This window comes from Macaca mulatta, chromosome 11 (assembly GCF_049350105.2).
Source record: "Macaca mulatta isolate MMU2019108-1 chromosome 11, T2T-MMU8v2.0, whole genome shotgun sequence".
Taxonomy (NCBI): Eukaryota; Metazoa; Chordata; class Mammalia; order Primates; family Cercopithecidae; genus Macaca; species Macaca mulatta.
This window is the reverse complement of record NC_133416.1, coordinates 34111273-34128514: the sequence shown is the minus strand read 5'-3', so window position 1 is coordinate 34128514 and position 17242 is coordinate 34111273. Positions and strand designations below refer to the sequence as shown.

At 43.0% G+C, this 17242-nt stretch overlaps 1 pseudogene across 1 annotated transcript; it reads left to right on the top strand.

Moving 5' to 3' along the window:
• The first annotated feature begins 1815 nt into the window (after nt 1–1815).
• LOC144332816 (small ribosomal subunit protein eS1 pseudogene) lies at nt 1816–16569 on the top strand (annotated as a pseudogene). Its single transcript, XR_013400954.1, has one exon. The product of XR_013400954.1 is annotated as a small ribosomal subunit protein eS1 pseudogene (transcript).
• The last annotated feature ends 673 nt before the right edge of the window (nt 16570–17242 follow it).

The following is a 17242-nucleotide window of genomic DNA, read 5'->3' as shown; positions in this document are numbered from 1 at the left end:
CCTCAGTCTGCTGAGTAGCTGGGATTACAGGCACACACCACCATGCCCAGCTCATTTTTGTATTTTTAGTAGAGACAGGGTTTCACCACGCTGACCAGGATGGTCTTGAACTCCTGACCTCGTGATTTGCCCACCTCAGCCTCCCAAAGTGCTGGGATTACAGACATGAGCCATTGAACCTGGTTGTTTATATCTTTTTATACAATCATACAGTTTGATGCAGTCTTTATAGTCAGGTAGCCTAGTTTCTCCTGCTGTTGTAAAGAAAATTTTTCCATTGTATTTCCTGATGTATTCTTTTGTTCCATATATTTAGTTGTGATAAGTATATATAACATAAAACTTTGCCATTTTAGGCGGGCATGGTGGCTCATGCCTGTAATCCCAACACTTTGAGAGGCTGAGGCAGGCGGATCACAAGATCAAGAGTTCAAGACCAGCCTGGCCAATATGGTGAAACCCCATCTCTACTAAAAAAATACAAAAATTAGCCGGGCATTGTAGTGTGTGTCTGTAATCCCAGCTACTCAGCAGGTTGAGGCAGAAGAATTGCTTGAACCCAGGAGGCGGAGGTTACAGTGAGCCAAGATTGCACCAGCACTCCAGCCTAGGTGATAGAGCAAGACTCCATCTCAAAAAAAAAAAAAAAAAAAAAAAAAAAAAAAAAAATGGCAAATTTTTCTGTTATATATTTATCACAACTAAATATATAGGACAAAAGAATAAATTCACTATTTCCAATCCACTTAATATAACAATTCAGCATTAAGTACTGTGATTTCTCTGAATTGTATTATTTGGTCTTCATCTTGTTTCCTGACACACAACTTCTAAAATCCTTAGAATCTTCATTTAAAAAAACTATTTATTTATTTTAAAAAATAAAGACAGTGTCTCCCTATGTTGCCCAGGCTGGTCTCGAACTCCTGGACTCAAGGGTCTTGAACTCCTGGGCTAAGATTACGGGTATGACCCACCACACCTGGCCTTCTTAGAATCTTCAAAGTGATGTGTCTTTTTGTATGCTAATGAGTTGACTTAAGTTTGGCAGCCTCTAGGTAACTTCAGTGGGGTCTGGTTACCTGAAAAACTAAGGTCAGAATAAGAATTGGGACTTTCAGCCCCACCCCTCAACCTCCAGGGAGCAGAGAAGGGCTGAAGGTTAAGTTGATCACCAAATGCCAATGATTTACTCAATCATGCCTACGTACTGAAACTTACATAACGAGAGAGGACAGGGTTCTGCGAGCCTTGGAATAGCTGAATATGCAGAGGTTCCTGGAGTGTGGTGCACCTAGAGAGGGCAAGGAAGCTCTCCATCCCTTGCCCCATACCTCGCCCTATGCATTGCTTCATCGGTATCCTTTGTAATATCCTTTATAATAAATCGGTAAATATGTTTTCCTGAGTTCTGTGAGCTGCTTCAGCAAATTAATCCAACTCAAAGACGGGCAACATAGTGAGACTCCTGTCTCTACAAAAACTTTTTGAAAAAATTAGCTGGGCATGGTCGTGCACAACTGCAGTCCCAGCTACTTTGGGAGACTTAGATGGCAGGACTGACTGAGGCCAGGAGTTCAAGGCTGCAGTGAGCTGTGATCACACCACTGTACTGTAGCCTGGGCAACAGAGTAGGAATCTCTCTCTCTCTTTTTTTTTTTTTTTTTTTTTTTTTGAGACGGAGTCTCGCTCTGTTGCCCAGGCTGGAGTGCAGTGGCACCAACTCAGCTCACTGCAAGCTCCACCTCCCGGGTTCATGCCATTCTCCTGCCTCAGCCTCCCAAGTAGCTGGGACTACAGGTGCCCGCCACCATGCCAGGCTAATTTTTTTGTATTTTTTTAGTAGAGACGGGGCTTCACTGTGTTAGCTAGGATGGTCTCGATGGGGTTGAACTAGGTGGCCTCTCAATATCTTTGCATCCCCAAACAGCAGCATTATACATTTAGCCTTTAACTAGAAGCCCTCAAGGAAACCCAGACTCTGTGCCTCCTCTTTCATACCTGTCAGGCCACTGATTATGACTTTTCATTTCTAGGCTACTTGCCTTTTCCTTTTTTCTTCTTTTTGTCTTCTTTCCTCCCTTCTCTCCCTGTTTTCTTCCTTCCTCCCCTTTCTTTCATTACCATGGAAAAATTTATCTCATATAATGAGAAGTCCAGATGAAAACACTGCTGCCTTTTAATAGGCTTGGTGCAAAAGTAACTGCGGTTTTTGACATTACTAGTAATGACAATGGCTGTGTGCGGTGGCTCACGCCTATAACCTCAGCACTTTGGGAAGCCAAGGCGGGTGAATCACCTGAGGTCAAGAGTTTGAGACCAGCCTGGCCAACATGGCAAAACCCTGTCTCTACTAAAAAATACAAAAATTAGTGAGGCGTGGTGGTGGGCACCTGTAATCCCAGCTACTCAGGAGGCTGACGCAGGAGAATCATTTGAACCCAGAAGGCAGAGGTTACAGTGAGCAGAGATTGTGCTGTTGCACTCAGGCTGGGCATTAAGAGTGAAACTCTGGCTCAAAAAAAAAAAAAAAGTTAATGGCAATAACTTAATATGAAATGTATACTTTTTTTTGAAAATCTTTTGGGGAAAGGAAAACACATTGTGATTTTGATTACCCTGAGGATGTGCTAGTATGGCCTGGGGATTTATGTACCTTTAGGGACCACGCTAGAGTAAGCATGCTAATTATAGTGGCTTTTGTCCACTAACTTCAGAAGTAGCCATTAAATAAAGCTGCAACCTAAGTCCTCAGTTTCCTAATCCTCCCTAGGGATTTATTAAGTTTACTTGTTCTGGGATGTTTTTATATGACCAATCTTTATATTTCAACCATCTTGCCTCAGTTACCTCTTCTTGAGTCTTTTCCCACATCCAACTTGTCCTTGGTTTACATCAACCCTTCCAAACTCATACCCTACTAGCTGATCTATTTTTTTTCCCAGTCTTACTTATTACCATTCCAATTCAGGCCTTACACTGCAGCCTCACATACTTCACATACACCATAATATATTATGCTGTAGGCAGTAAAAATTATTTAAACCCTGGCTTCATGGAGTTTGGAATCTTTGGGGAAGCAAGATACATAGACATAAAATTATTATGAATTAATATAGTCTATGGTTGCTTTGAAAATAGTGATATAGAGTGTAAAGTCCCTCATCATATGGCATGAATAATGAAAGATTTTAAACAAAAAAAAATAGAAAGTATAAAGATGGTGGCTGGGAGTGGTGCCTCACGCCTGTAATCCCAGCACTTTGGGAGGCCAAGGTAGGTGGATCACCTGAAGTCAGGAGTTTGAGACTAGCCTGACCAACATGGAGAAACTCTGTCTCTACTAAAAATACAAAAAATTAGCCAGGCGTAGTGGTGTATACCTGTAATCCCAGCTACTTGGGAGGCTAAGGTAGGAGAATCACTTGAACCCGGGAGGTGGAGGTTGTGGTGAGCCAAGATGGCACTATTGCACTCCAGCCTGGGCGACAAGAGTGAAACTCCAACTCAAAAAAAAAAAGATGGTAAGGAGATTTGACAAACTATAGATTTTTACATTTAAAGAATCCTCAAATTAAAAGGTAAATAGAGAACAAAAATTTAAACAAGATGACAAACAGTTAATATCCTTAAGATAGAGAGCTAAATATTAAAAAGTCTTTATGTTCTTAGGAAAAGTTCTACAGCAATGGTAACAAGTAAGTAGCAGAACTGGCTTAACTCACTGAAATCAATGGCAGCTTGCTTTGGTGAAAATGTCTTCAAAAACCATCTAATCAGAGACAGCTGAATGCCTGAAAGGCAGCTAGTCAGCAATAGTCTTGCCAGGACAAGCTACTCTCATCTCTGTAACTAACACAAGCCATAGTTCTAAGACCCACTATTGCCTCTATAATCAATACAACTGTAAGGGTTTAAGGAAGAAGAAAGAAACACAAAAAGTGGCTCAACAGTCACATTCAAGTTTATTTTGGAGAATAAACCTGAGAGGGGATTCTGGCTGGTTTAGGTCAGGAGCCTTCTCTCTTATAGACTAAGGGTATTTAAGGGTTTAGGAAAGGAAAGCTTATCACAGGTTTGGAGTGTTTCTGGGTGGAGGAGAATTTTATTGTGAGGTTGGGATGTTTCTGGTCAGAGGAGGGATTATCTCAGGGTTGGCATGTTGCTAGTTGGAGGTGGGTTTATCTTGGGGTTGGAATGTTTCTGGTTGGAGATGTCATTTGTGGTTTATGGTCATGCTGACATTGGCCATTAGGGTGATGTTTTTGGGGCTGGATTTAGGCATTTTTCAATCAAGGGGAACTTAAAATGGCGGTGTTTGTCCAAGATGGTGATGCTCTTGCTCTGTCAATCTAGATCCTATAGTTATAAAAGGACAAGGGGCAGTGTGTTCTTTCTGCCTACGTCTTGCTAAGGGGAGGAGTGCAGAAAGTTCTTTCATCTCAGATTGACTGTAGGAATAATGCCATCTGTAGATGTTTTAGGGTAGTTGTCTGTGAAATGGCCATGATCTTGTCAGTTAAAAATCTTTGAAAAAGGTTAATTAGGCAGGGTAAAAACATTAGTCCTAGGCACATCATTAGGAGAGGGCCCAGAAATGGGATGACTCATGTTGTGATTTTGTTCCCAAACCAACAATCTATTTGGCTATTTTGGTATTCCCTTAGTCTTTTAGCCCTTTCTGTAAGTTTTTCATTAGCATCTCTTACTAGGCCTGATTGGTTGAGGTAGAAGCAACATTCCTCACCCAAATGGCAGAGGCCATTTAAGATCTCCTTTTTCAGCCATAAGATCTAGTTCCCATCTATTTTGGAGGATTACTCCAGCCAAGCAGTCTAGTTGGTCTTGGACTCTTATAAAGCTTCGGGCTATATCTTCTAAAGAACCCTGTAGTTCTGTTGAAAGAGCTTTAAAGTGTGTTAAGGAGGTGGCCAATCTGCCTGCTCCCAATCTAAGTCTGGAGGTTATATCCAAGGGATATATATATCTGGAGGTTATATATCAAGGGAATTACATGGATTGCCCTCCTCTTCCTAACATATTGGGCAGATGGAATGGGCAAAGGTTGACTAGAAGGAACTAGTACAATGCAGGAAGAAAGATAAACTAGAGTACATGTTCCGGTACAGTTGGTGGGGAGACAAAGATATGTATTGGTTCCATATAAGAATAATAAGCCTTGGCTGGGTGTGGTGGCTCACACCTGTAATCCCAGCACTTTGGGAGGCTGAGGCAGGCAGATCACGAGGTCAAGAGATCAAGACCATCCTGGCCAACATGGTGGAACTCTGTCTCTACCAAAAATACAAAAAAAAAAAAAAAAAAAAAAAAAAAAGCTGGGTGTGGTGGCACACGCCTGTAGTCCCAGCTATTTGGGAGGCTGAGGAAGGAGAATCGCTTGAACCTGGGAGGTGGAGGTTGCCACTGCACTCCAGCCTGGGCAACAGAGTGAGACTCCATCTCAAAATAATAATAATAATAATAATAATAATAAGCCTTTGTTGTAAATATAGGCAGAGATATGGAAAGAAAACAAGTGAATTAAAGATGAAGTGTTTTTTCTTTCTTGTGGTTCATTATTCCAGGTGGACAAGGAGGAGGCCAGAGAGACATCCACTATAGTAGAGATATAGGATGAGTTATTCTTTATACATTTAATATAATCAGATGTTGCACCATTGATATTGAGCCTTGGATAAAGGTGGGCACTAGGGACAGCACAAATTAGGCCAGAGGCATTGGTTGAGGGAGAAGCTGTAAAATGAGCCAGTTGTGGAAATGCTCCATTTGCGTTAGGTGATATGTGATAGTCAACTTGGTTACTGTGATGGTCAGAGGGGTGTTTAACAATGATAGTGCATTGGATAGGTGTTAAGGACCCTACAGGGAAATTTCCTTCAGAGGCTGAAAAGCAAAGTGAGGCTTGTTGTAAAAGGGCGCTTTGTGTTTAGTTATGGGCCTTCAATGGGAGGGCCTTGGGGCTTGAGGCATTGTAGGGAATTGTAATAGCTTTGAAATGATTTGTTGGCTTGATTGGCCCTGAGAGTGGGATAATCACCTACCAGGGTGTCAGCTCTTTCAAAAAAGGAAGCTCCTTTTTGGAGTTTATAGATTATGGTTATGTTTTCTGTTAAAAGGTCATGAAAGGGTGTAGGAAGGGCTATATAGGCTGAGGAAGACAGTGATAAGCACATCCAGGATTCTGGAGCAAAGGAAGAGTTAGCTTGCTGCAAGAAGGATTATGTAAGGTTTATAGAGCGTTCCTGTTTGAGAGCAGTGAGGAGTGGTTGTATTGGTGAGGTTGATGTGATTACAGAATTTATATTGAAAGAAACAAGCAAAAGGAGGAAAAAGTTATTTGAGTAGGAGTAAAGTCCTGGAAAGTTCCTTGAAGCCATAAGTCCCATAGAATAGTAAGGAGATGAACAGGATGGGTAATGGGAGTTTCGTAATGGTACCAGTAAAAGTCTGTAACAAGGTTGGTTGGGAAGCGATGAAAGTTTGAGAGAGAGAAAGAGACATAGCAGCTTATTTAAATTTCTCTTCCATTTCCTCTAGGATTTGGTGAGGCAAAGGGAAGTGGGTTCTGTGGAGACATAAGAGAAAGCTGAAGGGGTTTTAGATTTGGTTGTTTTGGTATGTAGTGAAGAGAAGTCTGTTTTCTTGAGAGAGGTATAATGAAACTAGCTGAGGAGTCCCTGGAGTTTTGCTCCTGTGGTGTTGCAGGGATCAAGGGACAGGAGAGACCAATGGGTGGGACAGGAGGATTTATTAGGTGTGTACCAGCCCAGAGGATTAATATGTAAAGGCCGAGCCCTGAACAAAGACAGGGCTTGACTTTTATACATGTATCCAAAAGGGAGTTGGCTATACCTGCATCCAAAAAGGGGTTGGCCAGTTTGATGGCGCAAAACCTGTAGGGCGGGCAAGCAAGTTTATAGAAGCAGAACGATGGCAGTTTGTGAAACAGTGACAGGTTGTGCAACTTAAACATATCTTGTGACCTTGCACAGAAGGAAAAACAGGAACTTACAAAACTTTGCAAAATAATTATGAGAATGGCAAGGGGGAAAGGGGAAGCTGAAAGAGGAGAAAAACTTGTTTTTCTCACCCATGCTCCAAGATGGGAGGGAGAGGCTCTGGGGCCCGTCCCTTGAAGGCCCTGGCTCTGCAGACAGTGGTGTCAAAGCCATGCCAGAGCCCTACCTATTGCGGGGCCTCAGAGTGAGTTAGGCTATTACAAGAAACTTGTATTTTTTGTATTTTGTTTTTCCCTGCTTCAGTGGGTGTAGTAAAGATGATCTGGTAAGGGTGGGCGCGGTGGCTCACTTCTGTAATCCCAGCACTTTGGGAGGCTGAGGCGGGGGGATCATGAGGTCAGGAGATTGAGACCATCCTGACTAACACGGTGAAACCCCATCTCTACTAAAAATACAAAAAATTAGCTGGGCCTGGTGGCAGGTGCCTGTGGTCCCAGCTACCCAGGAGGCTGAGGCAGGAGAAGGGTGAACCCGGGAGATGGAGCTTGCAGTGAGCAGAGGTCACACCACTGCACTCCAGCCTGGGGGACAGAGCGAGACTCCATCTCAAAAAAAAAAAAAAAAAAAAAAAGATGATCTGGTAAGACCCATTCCATTTAAGTGTGAGGGGAGGATTGAGGGTAGGACTGGGATCTTTTACCAGAACCTAGTCTCCTGGCTGTAGGAAGCAATTAGAGGAGTTGGCAATGGGTTGTGGCAGGTATTCATCAGCATATTCCTAAATGAAATGGCAGATGGTTTGTAGAAGAAGGCAAACAAGGCCAGGCACGATGGCTCACGCCTGTATTCCCCGCACTTTGGGAGGCCGAGGCGGGTGGATCACAAGGTCAGGAGATTGCGACCATCCTGGCTAACACAGTGAAACCCTGTCTCTACTAAAAATACAAAAAATTAGCCAGGCATGGTGGCAGGCACCTGTAGTCCCAGCTACTCAGGAGACTGATGCAGGAGAATGGTGTGAACCCAGGAAACGGAGCTTGCAGTGAGCCGAGATCATGCCACTGCACTCCAGACTGGGCGACAGAGCAAGACTGGGTCTCAAAGAAAAAAAAAAAAAAAGGAAGAGTGGAAATGAGAGGGGTTGGTAGAGGAGGGGCTTGACCCTGAGGTGGAGCAAAAGGGTCGAGTGGTCTCCCACACATGAGTTCAAAGGAGCTGGGCATTGAAGGTTTATGTGGGAGCACCAAATTTTAGAAGGGCCACAGGTAAAAGAGTAACCCAGTCTTTATGTGTCTGGAGTGAGTACCTGGTGAGGGTGTTTTTTAGAATGCCATTCGTTTTTTCACCCTTTCTCTAAGATTGAGGTCAGTAGGGAATGCATAGCTTCCAGGTGATTTGCAGGGCTTGTGCAAGTGTTTGAGTAATTTCAGAAGTGAATTCAGGACCATTATCAGATTGAAGAGAAAGAGGCACCCTGAACCTGGGGATGATTTCTGTTATTAATTTGAAGGTGACAGAGAAGCTCTTTCAACCCATCCTGAAAAGGTATCAACCAGAACCAAAAGAAATCAAACTTTTTTTACTGGGGGCAAATGGGTAAAATCAATTTGCCAGTCCTGTCTTGGAAGGTGTCCCCTTGCTTGATGGGTTGGGAAAGAAGGGGGTCTAGTGTCAGAGTCGGGTGAAGCTTTCTGGCAAATAGAGCATTAATGGGAAATGGCTTTCAACTGTTCCTTTATATCTGGGGTTTTATGTATGTAGAAACTTAAGAAATGTTGTAGAGGGGAATGGCTAGTATAGAAGAGGTTGTGGGTGTCCTGTAAAATACTTGTTTTTTCAGAGTCAGGTAGGACTAATTTGTTTTGTATGAACAGTATGGGGGTTTGAATTGTGCCCCCGCCACAACTAGTTGTTGTATTTGGTGTTCTGGATAAAAGGAGGGGAAATGTTGTGTGAGGGGAAATAGGTATTGAGGAATTGGATGATTGGTTGAGGTGTGCCCAATAGTCAGCCTCACAGTTCCCTAAAGAAATATGGCTTTTATCTGACTGATGTCCTTTGCCATGGATAACTACATCCTTTTCTGGAAGTAGAGCTGCCTTTAGTAGATGATGGATTTGTTTTCCATTAATGATAGGAGTTCCCTTAGCCATGAGATAGCCCAGCATGCTCCAAATTTGGGCATTGGAATGGATGATTTTATAGGCATATTTAGAGTCGGTGTATATATTAACTTGTGTGTGTTTTTTTTTTTTTTTTTTTTTTTTGCTAGGATTAGTGCTCTTATTAGGGCAACTAATTCTGCTTGTTGGGAGGATGTGCCCAAAAGCAAGGAGGGCAACCTCTACAACTCTTCTTGGTGGGAGAGAGTGGATATCATCATGATAAATGGTAAAATTTGCTATCCATAATTGGAAATATCCCCCAATGATGGCATATCCTGTTTGGAGGGGAGGATTTTTTGATGCACTGCCATCAGTCTGGGGCTCCCTTTGTGTTAGTGGAAGTAAGGTGAGAGAACATGGTGAAAGAAGCATGAGTGTTAGTCGGGGTTCAAAATTGGTGTTGAAGGTAAAAGAGTAGCAGAATTAGTGGGGGAGCATCTATGAAGAGAAATAGAGGGTTGAAAGAGGGTTGAATGTAGGGCTTGCATGTGAGAGGATGAGATGGAAGTGAGCATCTTATGGCTGAGCGTATCTTGTAGACTATGAGAAGAAAATACCTAGAGGGGTTCGTAGAATGTGAATTTTTGTGCCTCAGGGATAACTAAAGAGGCTGTGGCCAAAGTTTTTAAGCCAAGGGGCCAGTTTTTTAAAATGGGGTCTAGTTGTTTTGAAAAATATGCCACTAGTTGGAGGGAATCTCCCATGGGTTGGTCTAACAGTCCAAGGGCCTGATTATGAGAACTGTGTAAATATAGGTGAAAAGGTCTGAGGGGGTTTGGAACGCCTAAAGCAGGGGCCTGTAATAAAGCACGTTTTAGGTGAGACAAAATATGATAAAGGTCTGGGTTGGGAGTGAGTGGTTGATCAAGATTTTGTAGGGCTGGGCACAGTGGTTTATGCCAGTAATCCCAGCACTTTGGGAGGCTGAGGCGGGTGGATCACGAGGTCAGAAGATTGAGACCATCCTGGCTAACGTGGTGAAGCCCCGTCTCTACTAAAAATACACACAAAAAAAATTAGCCTGGCATGGTGGCAGGCGCCTGTAGTCCCAACTACTCAGGAGGCAGGAGAATGGCGTGAACCCAGGAGGTAGAGCTTGCAGTGAGCCAAGATTGTGCCACTGCACTCCATCCTGGGTGACAGAGCGAGACTACATCCAAAAAAAAAAAAAAAAAAAATTTCCTTTTGTGTGTTCATAAAGAGATTTAGAGATAATGGCAAAATTTGCTGCCCATAATCAGAAATATCCCACTAATCCGAGGAAAGAAATAAGTCCCTTTTTGTTTTAGGAAATGGAATTTGTTGAATAGCTTGCTTTCATGTCAGCAGAATTTCTTGGGTATTTGTATTTATGATTAATCCTAGATATAAAACTTTTGGAGAAGTTAATTGGGCCTTCCTTTTGGGTACCTGGTACCCACATTCAGCCAAAAAATTTAAAAACCTGGTGGCGTTTTGAATACAATGTTCTAGAGACAGGCTGCAAATAAGTAAATAGTCAACATATTAAAACAAAATGCTAGGCTGTAGAGGTAGTTGGGAGAGGTCCAATTGAAGTACCTGACCAAAATAGTGAGGGCTGCCCCTAAACCCCTGGAGGAGGACAGTCCAGGTGAGTTGTTGGGAGTAGCCTGTGTCAGGGTGAGTCCAAGTGAAACCAAAAAGGTTTTGAGAAGAGAGATGTAGAGGGATAGTAAAAAAGGCATCTTTGAGGTCTAATACAGAGAAATGGCTAGTGCTGGGAGGAATTCATGACACTAGGGTGTAGAGCTTTGGGACAGCAGGACAAACAGGAACAATAGTAGAGTTGATTTGTCACAAATCCTGAACCAGTCTATAGGAGCCATCCAGTTTTTTAAGGGAGAATAGGAGTACTGGGGGGAGAATGGGTGGGGATTAAAATACTGGCAGCCAAAACTTGGGAGATGATGGGCTTGAGTCCCCATAATCCATTAGGGTTGAGGGGATATTGTGGGACCACTATTTAGTGCTTAGGATCCTTCAGTGAAATGGATTGCAGAGTGGTGGGTAGCTGCAATGGGGGAATTGGTGTTCCATACTATGGGATTTACATGGCTGAGGAATCTGGGATTTAAGTCTGTTTGATGTGGAGTGTGTGAGAAGGGGTTCTGTTCTTGATATAATAATAAATAAGGGTGGCTTTGGTGTAGGTTGATAAATGAATGATTCCTCCCAGTTTGTGTAGGATGTCCCTTCCTAGTAAAGGAGTGGGACAATGAGGAATGATCGAGAAAGAGTGAGTGAGGGTGACTCCCTGAAATGAGTAGTATAGAGGCAGTGTGTTTTATGGGGTTTCTTGTATGCCCTTCATGCCAACAACAGAAATGGATGAATATCCTAATGGGTCTTGATATTCAGTTAATACAGATAGACTTGTCCCAGTATTGAAAAGAAAGGCAATAATCGTACTGGATACTGTCCCAATTACCCTGGGTTCCATAGACTCATTAGACATAAGGGTGAAGGATCCCAGGGATCCTCAGTCATCAGTTGTCAGCACCAACAGTGAAGAGATCCTGTGATGGTTGGTGAACTTTATTATGAGCCACACCTGAATAGGGAAGGTGTCCCCATTGGGGGGCAGTCCATCTTCCTGTGTCCCCAAAGACCACAAGTTGGGCAAGGTTTGGTGGGAGGCCAGGGGTTAGGACAAGTCTTTGCCCAGTGTCCAGGGTTGCCACATTGGAAACTGACTCCCCAAGAGGTGAGGGAGTTTCCTTTTGGGTTATTAGGAGGCTTTGTGTAATTTGACTTTTGGACAACAGAGGCTAGCATCTGGTATTTTAAATGGAGATGTTTCTTTTTAAATTTGTGTTCCTCATCTTTGTTGTTAAAGATACAGAAGGCCAAATTTAGGAGGTCCTGCTGGGGTGTCTGGGGACCCTCCTCTAATTTTTGTAATTTTTTCTGGCTATCTGGGGCAGATTGGGAAACAAATTGGAGGTGGAGAAAAGTTTGACCTTCTTTAGATTCTGGGTCCAAATTGGTATATTTTAGCATAGCTTCAGTGAGGCATGATAAGAAAAGGGCAGGATTTTCCTGGAGCTCTTGTGTAATTTCTGAGTTTTTCATCACTAACTGCCTTATGGGCATTTTTGTCCATGCCTACGAGAAGACAGGTAATCATGTGGTCTCTTCACCTGATGCCATTGTCTCCCTGTTGGTAAGTCCAATCTGGGTCTCTATGGGGGACTGCATCATTGGCTACTGGATTTTGTATAGGGGCTTGATTATGGAGTTCATCTGCGTGTGTTTCAGCTGAATGCCGGATGTGCTATTTTTCGTCAGGAATGAGGGTGGAGGTTAGAATGATATAAATGTCATGCCAAGTTAAATTAAAGGATTAGATTATGTTCATGAATTCCCTGCAATAATGAGATGGATTTTCAGAGAAAGATCCAGGTGCTGTTCGATCTGTGACAAGTCAGACATGGAGAAACGGACATGAACATGAGCAATGCCTTCAGCCCCAGCCACTTACTGGAGAGGGAGAATGGCAGATGTGGTTTGATTGGTTGGAGTAGTTTTTGAATGGGTAATGGGTGGAGCAGGAGGAGGGGCGGGGTTTGGGGCTAAAGGCTTGGGGCAGGAGGGGCCAAAGGGGTGGACAAGCAAGGAACACATGCAGGGGGCTGAGAGTACAGAGGGGGTTCATCTACAGGATCAAAAGGGGTTTTGGAGGAAGGGGTTTCGGAGAAAGGAGAGAGCTGGGGAGGGTTTTCATTAAGAAGAAGGATTTCGTGAGGGTTGCAAGCTTGACGTGGGGAGGCTTGCAAGCTTGATGTGGGGAGGGTTGGGATTTAAGGTAGAAGAAAGCCTGAGTATAGGGAACTTCTTGCCATTTGCCATTCCTGGTGATAAAGGTGTCAAGGTCCCTGAAAATTTGAAAGTCAAAAGTGCTGTTTTTGGGCCATCGCCTGTCATTATCTGATTTGTACTGGGGTCAGGCTGTGTTGCAATAAAAAACTAAATATTTTGGCTTTAGGTCTCCCTGTAAGCCAAGTTTGGCAAGGTTGTGAAGGAGACACCCCAGTGGGGAGGACGTAGGAATGTGAGATTGTTTGGCACCATGTAGACTGGTAAGAGGAAGCCAAGGGTGCCTGTTTTTGTTCTAGGCCTCCGCAGACAAAAGACAGAGACCCAGAATCCTCTTTACAAAGAGAAGGGTAAAACTGAGGAGACTGGGCGTCCCCAAGATTTCTTCCAACTTAGTCCCACTGGTCCTCTGAGCACTGGAACGGCAGACCTGACTTTCCTGGGTACTGCAAGAAAGTCAGGGAAGGCAAATCTTATCAGTTGGCTGGATTAGTGTCTGATGTTGGGTGTTCTGGTTAGAATTGGCAGAGGGTCGCCCAGACTGGAGCCATGTGAGCGAGAGAGAGAGAGAGAGAGAGAGAGAGAGAGAAGAGGGAGGAAGAGGGGACAAGGGCTAGAGAGCGAAATACCTGTTGCAGGTGGTTGGAGATGGATTCCTGAGACCTGAGGGTTTTGAGAACCCACCGGAGAGTAGCCCCAGCCCAAGCCTCACAGTCCCCTTCAGATTAGTTGTCCTCCTCATGCAAATTGCTTGAAAAGTGAAGAGAGAGAAAAGACAAGGCAGGTGGCCAGAGGCCCTTAGGAGCCAGGAGTTCTCCTGGGACGAGCTGCCATTGCCCAGTGCTTCCTAGGTTGCAAGAGAGCCTCTGCCCCCAACACCGATTCCAGGTTTTGACACCAAATGTAAGGGTTGAAAAAAGAAGACAGAAACATGAAAAGCAGCTCAACAGTCAAAGACAGGTTTATTTTGGAGAATAAACCTGAGAGGGGATTCTGGCTGGTTTAGGTCAGGAGCCTTCTCTCTTATAGACTAAGAGTATTTAAGGGTTTAGGAAGGGAGAGCTTATCGCAGGTTTGGAATGTTTCTGGGTGGAGGAGAGTTTTATTGTGGGGTTGTGATGTTTCTGGTCAGAGGGGGGTTTATCTCAGGGCTGGCATGTTGCTGGTTGGAGTGGGGTTTATCTTGGGGTTGAAATGTTTCTGGTTGGAGATGTCATTTGTGGTTTATGGTCATGCTGACATTAGCCATTAGGCTGATGTTTTGGGAGCTGGATGTAGGTGGTTTTTAATCAAGGGGAACTTAAAATGGCAGTGTTTGTCCAAGATGGTGATGCTCCTGCTCTGTCAACAACCACTAGACAAATGCTTCCCACAAACCTCATAAGATCAGGAGTTTGTTTTCCTTAAGGATATTATGCCTGATGAATATAGTTTTCCTTTAATAAGTAAGTCATAAATATTTATCCTTTTAATTTCAGATATTGAGAGGTAGACGCCTCCTCTTACAGAGGCAGATAAAAATAAGCAAAGATGTCATTAGATACATGTGCAAAGGGCGTGAGACAACAGTCCACAAAGGAGGAAATGCAAATGTCTTGAAAAATGAGGAAATGTTCAATCTTTCAAGTAATCATAGAAATGCAGATTGAAATATTGAGATACATTTTTCTTTTTTAAAAAAGATTAATGCTGGTAAGGGTTTACTGAAATAAATGATACCAACTTAAAGCCTTGAAAAATATTTTATCTCAATAGTTTTATTTTTATCCCTTTGCTCATGAGAGAGGGAAAAATAAATAAAAAAGGAGAAAGAGAGAGAGAAGAGGAGTGAGAGGGGAAGAAGAAGGCAGATACGGGACAAAAGAAAGAAAAAAGAAGAAGGAAAAAGCCATTTGAACAAAATTTGGCTATGTCAAAAATAAAGTCAGATCAGGTATAGAACAAGATCCTGGAGATGTCAAACCAAGTGGTAAGAAGCCCATTTTACAGGAGTTACAGCAGTTTATAGAGCATAAAGGAGGAATGTTTTGACCTGTGTCAGGATTGGCTGTTATACATTAATATTTCTGTGAGTTCAACCTGATTTGTCTAGAGCTGATTGATTTAATTTTACTGATTCATGCTGATAAGAATGTAAAGCTTATGTTTTATGTTTTATGATTAGAGCTAGCCTTTGGGGGAAATAGGGATGACTTAAAGTTTGGTTACTTGGTTATGGGTGATTGGCCTTGGGGTGTATCTTATCAATGGCCTCCATTCTTATTTTTCTTTGACAATCATGCTAATGAGAGATAATAAAAAAAAATGAAAGAGCCCTTTTGGCTGCCTGAGTAGCACCATAGTGGCTGGCGAGAACAATAACCAAAGGTGGCAGAAAGGGAGCCAAGAAGAAAGTGGTTGATCCATTTCCTAAGAAAGATTAGTGTGATGTAAAAGCACCTGCTATATTCAATATAAGAAATATTGGGGGCTGGGGATAGTGGCTCACACCTGTAATCCCAGCACTTTGGGAGGCCCAGGCAGGCAGATCACAAGGTCAGGAGTTTGAGACCAGCCTGACCAACGTGGTGAAACCCCATCTCTACTGAAAATACAAAAATTAGTCGAGCGTGGTGGCACACACCTGTAATCCCAGCTACTCAAGAGGCTGAGGCAGGATAATCACTTGAACCCAGGAGGCAGAGGTTGCAGTGAGCCAAGATCGCACCATTGCACTCCAGCCTGGGCAACAGGTGAGACTCTGTCTCAAAAAAAAAACAACTAGCTGGGTGTGGTGGTGGGCGCCTGTAGTCCCAGCTACTCGGGAGGTTAAGGCGGAAGAATAGCTTGAACCCAGGAGGTGGAGGCTGCAGTGAGCCAAGATCGTGCCACTGCACTCCAGCCTGGGTGACAGAGTGAGACTCCGTCTCAAAAAAAAAGAAATATTGGAAAGATGCTAGTCACCAGGACCCAAGGAACCAAAATTGCATCAGACGGTCTCAAGGGTTGTGTATTTGAAGTCAGTCTTGCTGATTTGCCAAATGATGAAGTTAACATTTAGAAAATTCAAGCTGATTACTGAAGATTTTTAGGGCAAAAACCGCTGAACTAACTTTCATGGCATGAATCTTACCCATGACAAAATGTATTCCGTGGTGAAAAAATGGCAGACCATGATTGAAGCTCATGTCAATGTCAAGACTTCCAGTGGTTACTTGCTTCATCTGTTCTGTGTTGGTTTTACTAAAAAATGCAACATTCAGATATGGAAGACTTCTTATGCTCAGCACCAACAGGTCCACCAGATCTGGAAGAAGATGATGGAAATCATGACCTGAGAGGTGCAGAAAAATAACTTGAAAGAAGTGGTCAATAAATGGATTCCAAACAGCACTGGAAAAGTCATAGAAAAGGCTTGCCAATCTATTTATGCTCTTCATGATGTCTTCATCAGGAAAGTAAAAATGCAAAAGCAGCCCAAGTTTAAATTAGGAAAACTCACGGAACTTCAAGGTGAAGTTAGTTCTGGAAAAGCCACTGGGAACAAAACAGGTGGTAAAGTTGAACGAGCTGATGGCTGTGAGTTGTCAGTCCAAGAATCTATTTAGAGTTTAGACTTCTAAAAGTGACAAAGAAAAAGTCCTATTTGTGGGGGTGGGTGGTGGGTGGGGAAAGAATAAAAGAGACAATTCAGGTAAGAAATTGAAGAAGTCTAATAAACATTAAAAAAAAACCGCAACCTCAATAGTTATCAGGTGTGAATTACAATAACATATACCACCATGTTTTCATGATTGAATTATAAAGTAATAAGGGTGCAGTAACTGTCTTACGTTCTTCTCTCACTTACTGCTGTCATAGTGGCCCTGATTGTTTCTAATAATGCAATTTGTCTTAAACTATATTGTTTTCTGATTTTAATATAGCTATGCTGGCTTTTTTTTTTTTTTTCTTTGGTTTGGCATGTCTTTTCCATCTACTTACTTCTTTTTTTGTTTGTTTTTCTTTCAGACAGCTTCTCGCACTGTCCCCCTGGGCTCCCGGGTTCATGAGATTCTCCTGCCTCAGCCTCCTGAGTAGCTTTTTACAGGCGCACACCACCACACCTTGCTAATTTTTTGTATTTTTAGTAGAGATGGGATTTCATTATGTTGGCCAGACTGGTCTTGAACTCCTGACCTTGTGATCCGCCCGCCTTGGCTCCCAAAGTGCTAGGATTACAGGGGTGAGCCACCACGCCCAGCCTGCTTACTTTCTATTCTATTTTTTTGTTTTTCCCTG